The 10,864-nt window shown below is 44.8% G+C and overlaps 1 protein-coding gene across 3 annotated transcripts in view; it reads right to left on the bottom strand.

The window, feature by feature from the left end:
- Window positions 1-9,795: 9,795 nt before the first annotated feature.
- LOC121005091 (zinc finger protein 501-like) overlaps window positions 9,796-10,864 on the bottom strand; it is a 44,104-nt gene continuing 43,035 nt past the window's right edge. For all 3 annotated transcript variants that reach the window (XM_040437631.1, XM_040437632.1, XM_040437633.1), the window contains one exon: window positions 9,796-10,828. The gene's annotated coding sequence lies outside the window, so the exon portion shown is untranslated. The remainder of the gene's footprint in view (window positions 10,829-10,864) is intronic.

Genomic DNA, 10,864 nt, shown 5'->3' with positions numbered 1-10,864 from the left:
AAAAAATAAAATATCATTCCCAAAACAATTCAAACATGAAGTAGACATATGGGGAATGTAAAGTCATCACAATTTTTTGGGGTATTACTATGTATTACAGAAGTAGAGAAACTGAAACTTTGAAATTTGCAAATTTTTCCAAATTTTTGGTAAATTAGGTATTTTTTTTGTGCAAAAAAAAAAAAATTTTTGACTTCATTTTACCAGTGTCATGAAGTACAATATGTGACGAAAAAACAATCTCAGAACGGCCTGGATAAGTCAAAGCGTTTTAAAGTTATGAGCACTTAAAGTGACACTGGTCAGATTTGCAAAAAATGGCCTGGTCCTTAAGGTGAAAATGAGCCCGGTCCTTAAGGGGTTAATATAAACCCTAAAACAGGGGTCCTCAAACTATGGCCCGCCGAGGACACTGATCCGGCCCACCGGGTGTTTTGGCCGTTTCAGCAGTTCTGTAGGCAGTGGTGGCGGCTGCAGGGCACAGCAGGAGATGAGCGCTGCGCTTCCATTGCGCTCATCTCCATAGTGATCTGTATCGCCGTCCTCAGGACAGCGATACAGATTGCTGTGCTGTGGCAGGGGATGGAGATGCGTCTCCCTTCCCTGTTCCTCTGATAGGCTGCGGGCCTTGTGCCGGCAGCCTATCAGAGGCCAGTGCAGGCGGCGCGATGACGTCATTGCGCCACCTGAGCAGTATAGAGCGGGACACAGGCCAGAAGAGGCCTGCATCGCACCGCATCGCAGGAGGTAAGTATGAGTGGGTTTTTTATTTTATTAAATCGGCCAATTTTTCTGCCACACTTATTACTGGCACATGGGGCGGGGGGGGGGGTCAGCAGAGAGGAGACTGGCACATGATGGGGGGGAGAATTGGCACTTATTACTGGCACATGGGGGGGTGGCAGCAGAGAGGAGACTGGCACATAATGGGGGGGGGAGAATTGGCACTTATTACTGGCACATGGGGGGTGGCAGCAGAGAGGAGAGTGGCACATGATGGGGGTGGAGAATTGGCACTTATTGGCACATGGGGTGGAAGCAGAGATGAAACTGGCACATGATGAGTGGGGGGGAGAATTGGCACTTATTACTGGCACATGGGGGGGTGGCAGCATAGAGGAGACTGGCACATGAGTGGGGGGAGAGGAGAGTGGCACTTATTACTGGTACATGAGTGGGGGGAGAGGCACTTTTCAGTAGCACATGATTGGGGGGCATCTATGGGGGCACCTCTTACTGGCACATTATTGGGGGGCACTATGGGGACATTTACTGAGGCCACAAAGAAGGGGTATTTTATATGGGGGGCTCTGTGTGGCACTAATAATATCAGTGGTATTATCTGTTTCTGCAGTATAGTATTGGGGAGCTCTGGATCCGCCACTGGTTCTATTCGTCTTGCCGCGCAGGCGCAACTCCTTCCAGACCTGTGAACCTCATGTGCAGCTGCGTCACAGGAATTCCGGAGAAGAAGAAAGGAGAAGGAGACGTTCAGGGGTAGGGAAATGTGTTTTTTAGCGAATATTTACTTACCATTTCCTCATCTTGAGTTGATTTTCTGTTTTGGAATGGCTGTATAAGCAGGACCACTGTAGTTTCTGTCATCAGTAGCTTCCTTGAACAGCTTAACCACAGCTATGGTCTGGTTGAGACCATATCTCCCACCATTATCTGACCTGTTGAAATGCAGACTGGCACCCTGATATTTCATTATCCAAGTCTCTTTGAGGAAGAAATGAGAGAATGCCAACCCAGCCAACTGCCATTTTTCTTTCCAGGGGCCAACCATGATACTAAAATAGCATCTTCCTGCTTATATAGCCATTCCAAACCAGAAAGTCAACTCAAGAGTAAAAAAAAACAAAACATTACTGAAACTTAAAGGGGTTTCCTTGATAAAAAAAACTTAAATTTGATATACGTTTCCTTTTCAGTGTTCAGATTTAGATATCAATCTGGCCCGTTATATAGGGAAATATAACAGAACCCTGTCAGGGACTGAGCTGGTCTGCATAGAAGAGCCTGCAAGAAGTGTCCACGTCGGGGGAAGAGACCTGCAAGTGGGGGTTCATAAACTGTGTGTGTGTGCAGGGCTGGCCTTAGGTGTTCAGGCGCCCTCTGCGAGCTAATCTCGTGCCCCCCCCCCCCCCCCCCCCCCGTTCACCTAAACATACACAAAAAGGAAAACAATCTTTGTAACAAACAGTTTTCTTTAATTACAGATAATTTAAGTGCAAGTGCAAACAAGTACAATCATACCCAGTGTCACCCATAGCCAGTCTCCTGCCCCCCTTAATCATACCCTGTCACCTTTACCCAGTCCCCTGTCCTTCTTAATCATACCCAGTGTCACCCTTACCCAGTCCCCTGCCCCCTTAATTAGACCCTGCCCCCCTTAAATTAAGGGTGACAGACACTGGGTATGATTAAGGGGGAAGGGCACTGGATAAGGGTGACACTGGGTATGACAAAGGGGCAGGGGACTGGCTTTAGTTGACACTGGGTATGATTAAGGGGGGCAGGGGACTGGGTAAAGGTGAAAGGGTATGATTAAGGGGGGCAGGGGACTGGCTATCGGTGACACTGGGTATGATTAAGGGGGGCAGGGTCTAATTGAGGGGGCAGGAGACTGGGCAAAGGTGACACTGGGTGTGATTAAGAAGGGCAGGGGACTGTGTAAAGGTGACAGGGTATGATTAAGGGGGGCAGGGGACTGGGTAAGGGTAACAGGGTATGATTAAGGGGGGCAGTGGACTGGCTCTGGGTGACACTGGGTATGATTAAGGGCTTAAATCATACCCAGTGTCACCCATAGCCAGTCCCCTGCCCCCCTTAATCATACCCTGTCACCTTTACCCAGTCCCATGCCCTTCTTAATCATACTCAGTGTCACCCTTACCCAGTCCGCTGCCCCCCTTAATCATACCCAGTGACTGTCACGGTGTCACCCACCTTATCCAGTCCTCTGCCCCCTTAATCATACCCAGTGTCTGTCACCATTAGCCTTATCCAGTCCCCTGCCCCCAGGCCCCATTTAAAGAAAGATATTTGGTAAAAAAAAAAAAAAAGAGTACCGCACTATACCTGTTACATCCAGTGACATCTCCTGTGATGTAGACTTTCCTCAGCATCTTCATTCGGAGATAGGACCGTCATGATAACTTCTTTCAGCCGCGTCTCATCTCTGCAGAGTTTCACAGAAAATTTTGGGGATTTCTCACTTTACTATCATCCTCAGATAACAGACCTCCCCTCCCCCGTAGTGCCCATAACTATAATGCCCTCTGTATAATTATAATATATACTGGCCCCTCTATATCATTATTATTATTATTATTTCCTCCTCTGTATTATTATTATTATTATTATTATTATTATTATTAATATTATAATGGCCCCCTCTGTAGTATTATAGTAATAATTATGCTCCCCCCTCAGCCCCTCCAGCATACAGTCCCATGTAAGATACAACCTTCCCCCTGCCTTCAGCCCCTCTAGCATACAGTCCCATGTAAGACACATTACTTCCCTGCCTTCAGCCCCTCCAGCATACAGTCCCATGTAAGGTAGATCACTCTCCTGCCTTCAGCCCCTTCAGCATACAGTCCCAAGTAAGGTACATCACTCTCCTGCCTTCAGCCCCTCCAGCATACAGTCTCATGTAAAATACATCACTCCCCGCCTTCAGCCCCTCCAACATACAGTCCTATGTAAATAATATCACACTCCCTCTCTTTGCCGCCTGCCTTCAGCCCCTCCAGCATACAGTCCCATGTAAGATACATCACACCCCTGCCTTCCAGTCCTTCTTGCACAGTCCCATGTAAAATGCATCACTCATCCTGCCTTCAGCCCCTCCAGCATACAGTCCTATGTAAAATACATCACTCCCCCTGCCTTCAGCCCCTCCAGCATACAGTCCAATGTAAAATATATCACTCCCCCTGCCTTCAGCTCCTCCAGCATACAGTCCCATATAAGATACAACGCCCCTCCAGCATACAGTCAGTCCCATGTAAGACACATCATTTCCCTGCCTTAGCCCCTCCAGCATACAGCCCTATGTAAAATAATATCACCCCCTTGCCTTCAGCCTCTCCAGCATACAGTCCCATGTAAATAATATCACCCCAACTACCCTCTCTTTAGACCCCTCTAACATACAGTCTCCAGTACAAAGATGATTCCTTCTCCCTTCAGCCCCTGCAAAAAGCCCCCCAAGTAAAAATAACAGTCACTATTCTCCTCCACATACTTACCTGCAGACTTTGCTCCTGCTCTGTAGAATCTCCCGCACATCTTTAGGCCCCGCCCCCTGGATGACGAGACTCCGCCTCTTCCCCTGACATCATACCTCCTAGGATCAACTACATTCTAGACACTACTCTCGCTCTACTGCCTCATAGGCTTCAGGCGCTGAAGCATATGAGGAAGAACGGAGGGGACTGGAGCCATAGGCTCCCATGATCCTCATTTTAGTGTTTGCTGCCTGGCGCCCCCTGCAATTTTGCGCCCAATCTCGGCTCAGGTCGGGCCGGCCAGGTGCTGTAGCCTGTAGAGACTGACTGCGAGCTGTGTCGGCCGCCGGGCGCCCCTGTTGCCATGGCGCTCTGTGCGGCCGCACAGCTCGCACACCCCAAAGGCCGGCCCTGTGTGTGTGTGTGTATATATACAGTACAGACCAAAAGTTTGGACACACCTTCTCATTCAAAGAGTTTTCTTTATTTTCATGACTATAAAGGCATCAAAACTATGAATTAACACATGTGAAATTATATACATAACAAACAAGTGTGAAACAACTGAAAATATGTCATATTCTAGGTTCATCAAAGTAGCCACCTTTTGCTTTGATTACTGCTTGGCATTCTCTTGATGAGCTTCAAGAGGTAGTCCCCTGAAATGGTCTTCCAACAGTCTTGAAGGAGTTCCCAGAGATGCTTAGCACTTGTTGGCCCTTTTGCCTTCACTCTGCGGTCCAGCTCACCCCAAACCATCTCGATTGGGTTCAGGTCCGGTGACTCTGGAGGCCAGGTCATCTGGCGCAGCACCCCATCACTCTCCTTCATGGTCAAATAGCCCTTACTTTCAAAGTTTTCCCAATTTTTAGGCTGACTGACTGACCTTCATTTCTTAAAGTAATGATGGCCACTCGTTTTTCTTTACTTAGCTGCTTTTTTCTTGCCATAATACAAATTCTAACAGTCTATTCAGTAGGACTATCAGCTGTGTATCCACCTGACTTCTCCTCAACACCACTGATGGTCCCAACCCCATTTATAAGGCAAGAAATCCCACTTATTAAACCTAACAGGGCACACCTGTGAAGTGAAAACCATTTCAGGGGACTCTTGAAGCTCATCAAGAGAATGCCAAGAGTGTGCAAAGCAGTAATCAAAGCAGAAGGTGTCTACTTTGAAGAACCTAGAATATGACATATTTCCAGTTGTTTCACACTTGTTTGTTATGTATATAATTCCACATGTGTTAATTCATAGTTTTGATGCCTTCAGTGTGAATCTACAATTTTCATAGTCATGAAAATAAAGAAAACTCTTTGAATGAGAAGGTGTGTCCAAACTTTTGGTCTGTACTGTATATATATATATATATATATACACACACACACACACACACATATTGGTATTTTACTAATAGCAATTTTGAATCCCTAGGTAACAATGATGTCAAGAAAAAGAAAAATTGACTCTGAGTGTAAGATATTCAAAGAACAGTGGACTTATGATTACTTTTTCATGCGGTACAAGGAAAGAGCTGTGTGTCTGATATGCCAGAATATAGTTGCTGTGTTTAAACAATACAATTTGCGTCGCCACTATCAAACTCAACATAAAGATAAATATGATTGTTTGGTCGGAGAAGTGAGAAAAGATAAAATATTAAAACTGAAAAATACATTGACAACTCAGCAAAATACTTTTGTGAAGCAGAAGCAGCTAAATATTTCATCACTGCTGGCAAGTTTTCAAGTTACCAAGCTAATAGCACAAACTGGCAGATCATTTGTGGAGGGAGAATTTGTTAAAGAATGCCTTCTTTCTGTTGCCAAAGAGATGTGTCCAGAGAAGGCCGATTTATTTAGTACAGCGAGTCTTTCAGGACCTACAATTACACGAAGGATTGAAGAAATGGGAGACAATTTGCATCAGCATTTGCAAAACTACGCAAAAAAACATAGCTATTTTTCCTTGGCACTCGGCGAAAGCAATGATGTTCGTGATTCTGCCCAACTTCTCATTTTTATTCGTGGGACGAATGACTATTTCAAAGTCACAGAAGAGCTTGCTGCACTGCAAAGCATCAAAGGTACAACCACAGGAGCGGATATATATGAAAAGCTTTGCCAAACTGTGAATGGTTTGGAGCTGGATTGGGCTAAACTAGCCAGTGTGACATCTGATGGTGCTCCTAGCATGGTGGGGTCTAAGAAAGTAATTGCTCACATTAAACAAGAGATGGACAAACATAACCATCCTCATCCAATAACCATACACTGCCTCATCCACCAACAAGCGCTGTGTTGTAAATCACTGAAGTGGGAGTCTGTTATGAAAATTGTGGTATCTTCTGTTAACTTCATTAGAGTTCATGCACTAAACCACAGACAATTTCAGGAATTTCTGTCTGAGCTAAATGTTGCCCATGAAGATGTTCTGTACCACACAGAAGTACGTTGGTTGAGTCGAGAGAGAGTTTTGAAACGTTTCTATGACTTACTTCCACAGATTACAGCTTTTCTACTTTCAAAAAACAAAGAAGCACCAGAGCTCAATGATGCAGAATCGAAATGGCACCTTGCCTTTCTGACAGATATAACAGAGTTACTCAACAGTTTCAATCTGCAACTTCAGGGAAGCTCATCTGTGATATGCAATCACATGTTAAAGCATTTGAAGTAAAATTAGGCCTCCTCATCAAACAAGTGAAGGAGGAAAACTTCTGCCATCTCCCCACAACTCAAAACCTGTTAGCGGAAAAACCATTGGTTGCATTCCCAAACAAAACATGTGTAGATTCACTGGAAACGTTGCAAAAGGAGTTCAAATTTAGATTTAAAGAGCTTCATCTCCATGAACAGGACATACAGCTTTTCCGTAACCCATTTTCTATTGACATTGAAAATGTCCATACAATTTACCAAATGGAACTGGCTGAACTGCAGAATTGTGACTCTCTGAAAGACGCATTCAAGTCAAGGAGCCTTCCTAATTTCTATGCATCTCTCCCCTCTGAGACATATCCTAATCTCAGGAACCATGCACTCAAAATGGTAACTATCTTTGGCAGCACTTATGTCTGTGAACAGACTTTTTCCAGAATGAAACATCTGAAATCTCCAACCAGATCTAGATTAACTGACGCACACTTGCATCACTTGTTACGACTAGCAGTGACAAATATGGAACCGGACATTGACCATCTCATTAGCCAAAAGCAGGCCCACAGTTCCCATTAAAGTACTGGTAAGTCTGTTGATTTAACTTTACAAGTTCTTAATTTTATTTATATCGTATTTGTTACCTTTTTGTTTTTTCACTTCAAAATAAGATATGCGCAGTGTGCATAGGAATTTGTTCATAGTTAAAGGGGTTTTCCCATCTTGGACAATGGGGGCATATCGCTAGGATATGCCCCCATTGTGCTATAGGTGCGGGTCCCACTGCTGGGACCCGCACCTATATAGAGAACGGAGCCCCGAAAGTGAAGGAGTGCGCACTACACATGCGCAGCTGCGCTCCATACATTTCTATGGGGTTGCCGAAAATAGTCGAGCACTGGCTCGGCTATTTCCGTCGGCCTCATAGAAATGAATAGGAGCATGGGCAGTGCATGCGCGGTACGCTCCCATTCACTTTCGGGGCTCCGTTCTCTATATAGGTGCGGGTCCCAGCGGTGGGACCCGCACCTAACGATATGCCCCCATTGTCCAAGATGGGAATACCCCTTTAAACTATAGTCTGGCCCTCCAAAGGTCTGAGGGACCGTGAACTGGCCCCCTGTTTAAAAGGTTTGAGGACCCCTGCCCTAAAACAACCCCTGCACACGGAGTAACACCCTGATGTTGAATACACTCTACACTCCAACCTATCCCTGGGTACCCTGATGAACAAAACGGAATGCAGTTCCTAAAACAAAAACAAACAAAAAACAATGCTGCCATCAAAATTCTTGTCCCAACGGGTTGCCCCCTTGTCTGGGTTAATCAGGGGGACCGAGTCATGATCGTATGAAAACAGCAGCGACAGTACAAGTCAAAATCATAGATAAAGAAAGTGAAACCAAGAAATACATTGGTGATTTAATGAACAGAGGCTCAGGATTGAGCCACTGACGCTGTCCTCATGCTAATTGCAATGATAGTAGGCAAATACAATAAAACCGTAGGTATAATGAACCAGGGTTCATGATAGAGCCACTCACTCTGTCCTCATGCTTATAGCAAGTGCAGGTCAATTGCATGGATGTCGGGCACAGGCAGGGGTAGATTGGCCATAGACTTCACAGGAAAATTTCCCCGCGAATGCCCAAGGGGCCACCCAAGCTTTCCTCTCTGCCTCTGGCTGGGTACATAATGAGATCTCAGTAGTAATTAACTCTGTGAGAATAAGGTACTCATGTTCCCAGCCAGCAACCACACATGTCCTCCTGAATTAAACTACTGTGGCCCGCATCTCACCTCAATTTTAGTTCCTGTGAGGCAGTGACAAGAGTAATTTATGATGGGAGATATGTGTCACCCAGAATGCTGCAGGAAGCATTCTAAAAGAGGTTTTGTTTTCACCGGGAACGTGTCACCAAGGTGCCCAGCCTTGGTGGAGTAAAGGCCCCTAGATTAGGTGTTCACTAAGGTAGTTGGTGGACACCATGATAGATAGCATAGCTGGGTGCCTGTTCCCCATGCTCCAGTCTGGGACTTGGGGCATGCTCATGTCCAGGGATTCTATTTAATCCTGCTGCTGGACTAAGGAGGTGTGTCTCAGTCTGGGGAAGAAGGTAGACAGTGTGAGTTAACACTGTCAGTGTGTGCTGTGTTTGTTGGACCGTCTGTGGTCCGGATTTATCGGCTGTTTTTGGACAAGCCTAAATAAAGAAGACTTTGATGAACTGTGGTGTCCCTGCCTCTGTACACTGGTCAAGTGAGTATGGTTCCTTAAACCCCCTGCTCCATATCTTAATCAGAGATGAGAAGAGGACGACAGAAAATGACAGCTGTTGATGGCCACCACAGAGGGACAGATTTTGGGGCAATATATTGTGCTGCACTGTGGTATATGGTTCATCTGGGACAGTATTTTGTGCTATAGTTTTGCTGACCCCGCCTACTTGTGTTGCCCTGCCTTCTTTCAATTTGGACCCCGTCCCCCCACACACACACACACACACAACATAGGGCCAGGTTTTTTCCAGAGCCACTTGAACTTTCCACTCTGCCCCGGCTTGCAGTATGGATATACAGTATATGGACACTAACAAGATGGAATAAAAAAAAGCTGCAAATAAAGGCAAACATGAAAAAAGATGAGTATAGTTAAAAATGTATGAGTATATTTATAAAAGCAGAATAGCCTAAAGAAAAACTCTCTATCCTGTTGCAAAGTAGATTGGAAAGCTGTATGAAGAATAGATGAGAGATAACCCCTAGCTTTAAACCTGGAGCACACGTTCCTTGCTTCAATGTGAAATTTATGTACAGAGGAACAATTTCTACATACCCTGAGGTATTGACCTTTGGGGGTACCTCTGCGTAGGGACAGGGGATGCCAGTGGAGGAGACTTTGGGCTTGTGAAAAATAGATGAATTAAGTTTCCCCTCTGTCCATGTGACCCTTACATACAAAAATTTTATTGTATTAGGATGAATCTCCAAAGTGAAAAATAACCCAATCTCATTGATGTTTAAAGAAGAGATGAAATGGTGGAATTCATCTCTGGTACCTGTCCACAACAGAAACACATCATCCATATATCTTTTCCAAAGAGCAATCTTGTTGCTCCACCATGCATTGTCAGCTGGGAACACCACAGTATCCTCCCACCATTCCAGGAGGAGATTAGCCTAAGTGGGGGCACAGGGGCATCCTATCGTGGTCCCCCTAAGCTGGTGGTAGTACAGAGAATCAAGCAAGAAGTAGTTGCGGGTGTGTATGAATTCAATTAATCTCAAAATGAAACCGTTGTGTCTCTCAAAGTGATTTCCCCTTGTATGGAGGTAGTAAGAGGCGGCACATAGCCCCGATTTGTGTGGGATCAAGACATAAAGTGACTTAACAAATGCTGCTAAATACTGGAGTTTTGGGCCCTAGTTGGAGTTACAAGGATGTGATTTTATCTGAGAATTATTAGGAGGTATGTTTTGTTTGTTCTTTTAGTTCAAGGTTATCCCTGTTATGGTTGTGTAGACAATAAGAGTCTCAACAGAAAACTGTGATGACTCACTATTATGTTTCATCCAGTAACATTAGACTCAACTATTGTACTTAAAGGGGTTGTCCCATTACAATAACATACCATATCCATAGGGGCTAAGTTTGGGGACCTATGTATTTGAATGGAGCAGTGGACACGCAGACATACCTGCCACTCCATTGAAGCGGAAGAACGCATTCTCGTTATCGGCAGGCATTTGACTACTGGAACCTCCACAGATCTTAAGACACTTATCTCCTATCCTGTGGATATGGGATAAGTTGTTGTAATGGGACAACCACTTTAATATTAGCTGTAAATATCCGATTGTTCACTTCATTTCACATTTGATTTTTAAATCAAGGTAAAATGCTACAATATGGACACAAAACATGCATCACGTTACTATAAGAACAAATTACAACATAATCCATTG

Source organism: Bufo bufo, chromosome 6 (genome assembly GCF_905171765.1).
Source record: "Bufo bufo chromosome 6, aBufBuf1.1, whole genome shotgun sequence".
In the NCBI taxonomy this organism is placed as follows: domain Eukaryota; kingdom Metazoa; phylum Chordata; class Amphibia; order Anura; family Bufonidae; genus Bufo; species Bufo bufo.
Note: the sequence above shows the minus strand (reverse complement) of the source record. Positions and strands in the feature narration are given on the sequence as shown.